General features: G+C 39.3%; 1 protein-coding gene across 2 annotated transcripts in view; it reads right to left on the reverse strand.

Moving 5' to 3' along the window:
* The window catches only part of TYR (tyrosinase), a 134,794-nt gene extending 132,382 nt beyond the window's left edge, over window positions 1-2,412 (reverse strand). For both annotated transcript variants that reach the window (XM_032852841.1, XM_032852840.1), the window contains exon 1: window positions 2,262-2,412. The gene's annotated coding sequence lies outside the window, so the exon portion shown is untranslated. The remainder of the gene's footprint in view (window positions 1-2,261) is intronic.
* Window positions 2,413-3,233: the final 821 nt, after the last annotated feature.

Consider the following 3,233-nt stretch of genomic DNA (forward strand, 5'->3'; position numbering starts at 1 on the left):
TAAGAGTCTCTTATGGTTTGTCTACCTCCTGATCCCATCTTGTTTCATTTATTCCTTCCCTACCCCCCAAGCCCCCAATTCTGTCTCTCAAATTCCTCATATCAGGGAGATCATATGATAATTATCTTTCTCTGATTGACTTAGTTCCATCCACGTCATTGCAAATGGCAAGATTTCATTTCTTGTGATGGCTGCATAGTATTCCATTATATATATACACGACATCTTTATCCATTCCTCTGTTGATAGACATCTAGGTTCTTTCCATAGTTTGGCTATTGTGGACATTGCTGCTATAAACATTCAAGTGCAGGTGCCCCTTCAGATCACTACATTTGTATCTTTAGAGTAAAACCCAGTAGTGTGATTGCTGGGTCATAGGGTAACTCTATTTTCAACTTTTTGAGGAACCTCCATGCTGTTTCCCAGAGTGGCTGCACCAGCTTGCATTCCCACTAACAGCGTAGGGGGGGTTCCCCTGTCTCCACATCCTCTCCAACATCTGTCATCTCCTGACTTGTCAATTTTAGCCATTCTGACTGGTGTGAGGTGGTATCTCATTGTGGTTTTGATTTGTATTTCCCTGATGCCGAGTGATGTGGAGCACTTTTTCATGTGTCTGTTGGCCATCTGGATGTCTTCTTTGCAGAAATATCTGTCCATGTCTTCTGCCCATTTCTTGATTGGATTCTTTGTTCTTTGGGTGTTGAGTTTGATAAGTTCTTCATAGATTTTGGATACTAGCCCTTTATCTGATATGTCATTTGTGAATATCTTCTCCCATTCTGTCAGTTGTCTTTTGGTTTTGTTGACTGTTTCCTTTGCTGCACAAAAGCTTTTGATCTTGATGAAGTCCCAATAGTTCATTCTTGCTCTTGCTTCCCTTGCCTTTGCCGATGTTTCTAGGAAGAAGTTGCTGTGGCTGAGGTCGAAGAGGTTGCTGCCTGTGTTCTCCTCAAGGATTTGGATGGATTCCTTTTTCACATTGAGGTCCTTCATCCATTTTGAGTCTATTTTCATGTGTGGTGTAAGGAAATGGCCCAGCTTCATCTTCTGCATGTGGCTGTCCAATTTTCCCGATACCATTTGTTGAAGAGACTGTCTTTTTTCTATTGGACATTCTTTCCTGCTTTGTCAAAGGTTAGTTGACCAGAGTTGAGGGTCTATTCCTGGGCTTTCTATTCTGTTCCATTGATCTATGTGTCTGTTTTTGTGCCAGTACCATACTGTCTTGATGACTGCAGCTTTGTAATAGAGCTTGAAGTCTGGAATTGTGATGCCACCAACTTTGGCTTTCTTTTTCAATATTCCTCTGGCTATTCAGGTTTCTGGTTCCATATAAATTTTAGGATTATTCGTTCCATTTCTTTGGAAAAAATTGATGGTGTTTTAATAGGGATTGCCTTAAAATGTGTAGATTGCTGTATGTAGCATAGACATTTTCACAATATTTGTTCTTCCAATCCATGAGCATGGAACGTTTTTCCATTTCTTTGTGTCTTTCTCAATTTCTTTCATGAGTATTCTGTAGTTTTTCTGAGTATAGATTCTTTGCCTCTTTGGTTAGGTTTATTCGTAGGTATCTTAGGTTTATTCCTAGGCAGTTGTAAATGGCTCCTTAATTTCTCTTTCTTCTGTCTTGCTGTTGGTGTATAAAAATGCAACTGATTTCTGTGCATTAATTTTATATCCTGACACTTTACTGAATTCCCATGTGAGTTCTAGCAGTTTTGGAGTGGAGTCTTTTGGGTTTTCCACATAAAGTACCATATCATCTGCAAAGAGTGAGTTTGAATTCTTCTTTGCCAATATGGAAGCCTTTTATTGGAGGCATTTACTTTTAAATACATTTCATAACCAGATGGACTGTGATGGCTAGGTTCAGGCAATAATATGATTGGTCAGTTTTGAGCACATGTCCACATTTGTGCTTGTGTTTGAGTCTTGTTCTATGACCCAAGAGGCAGCAAAGAAGTGTATTCAATGCCAATGATAACACTAACATTAGGTCCCCAAATGGTTTTGATTAAAGGGCTACATATTGGCGTAAGAGGAATTTAAGGGGATAACATTTGTACATATACAATTTGCTATATTAATAATATAATAAATAGATGTTAATATTTTATGCAGTATGCATTTATATCTTCTTAGAGATCTAGATAACTCATTTGTTCAAATAAAAACTTGTATATTGTTTTGCTAGGGCTGCTGTAACAAAATACCCAGGCTGAGTGGCTTAAACAACAGAAATTTCTCACAGTTTTGGAGGCTGGACACCTGAAATCAGCATGTTGTCAGGATTAGTTCCATCTGAAGGCTATGGAGGAAGATTTGTTCCAGACCACTCTCCTTGCGTTGCAGATAGCCATCTTCATATTCACATGGAATTCTCCCTGTACACATACATGTTTGTGTCCAAATTTCTCCTTTGTGTAACACCAGTTATGCTGGATAAAATTTCACCCAAATGACTCATTCTAACTTGATTACTTCTGTAAAGACTTGATTTCCAAATAAGGTGTATTTTGGGGTGCTGGGGGTTTAGGACTTCAACATATGAATTTTTGAGGGACACAACTTGACCCATAACAACTAGAATAGGTCTCACTGAAACTTTAGCTGTAGATTCATAAAGTTCCTATCTCTTTTGAATAATCCACTCTTCTTTCACCTTTTCTATGTTAGTAGAAAACGTACTATCCTTTTTAAATGTGACTTCCTTCCTTGAGTTGTGTATTTTCAGAATCCCACAACTTATTCAATCCAGAGGGGCTGCCTGAGAATATTCAGAGCAAGAAACTTAATGAATTTAATCAGTCTAGTAATGGCCTTTCTCTCCAGCTGCCATTTCTTCTGTCACGGGCTCTCAGTGCTGCTATTGTAAGGTGTCGCAGATAGCCAGGATATTCTCATTGTCCACTATTCCAGTGGCTGGTCACGCAGGACATTCTAAGGTTATAGGAAAGGAAGAGAGAAAGGATTTTTCCTAAGTATGATGTTTGCCCATAGTAGCCATATAGACAGATTGGGCTGTCAAGATGACTGCCCCTGAACAAGCCATGGATGTAGATCCCCTCACAATCTGTGGTAACGCTGAGTTGGAGAACAGCCAGAAGCCTCTGCATTGGGTCTCCAGGATTACTGTTTTTATTTAGCTTTATATACTGAGTGACTATTCCCAGAGCACTGCTGCTGTATTAGAGCAATTGGGGGAGCAAAAAGAGGAGGGT

The sequence above is a fragment of the Lontra canadensis genome, unplaced genomic scaffold, assembly GCF_010015895.1.
Source record: "Lontra canadensis isolate GAN:19392208 unplaced genomic scaffold, GSC_riverotter_1.0 scaffold7, whole genome shotgun sequence".
Classification (NCBI taxonomy): Eukaryota; Metazoa; Chordata; class Mammalia; order Carnivora; family Mustelidae; genus Lontra; species Lontra canadensis.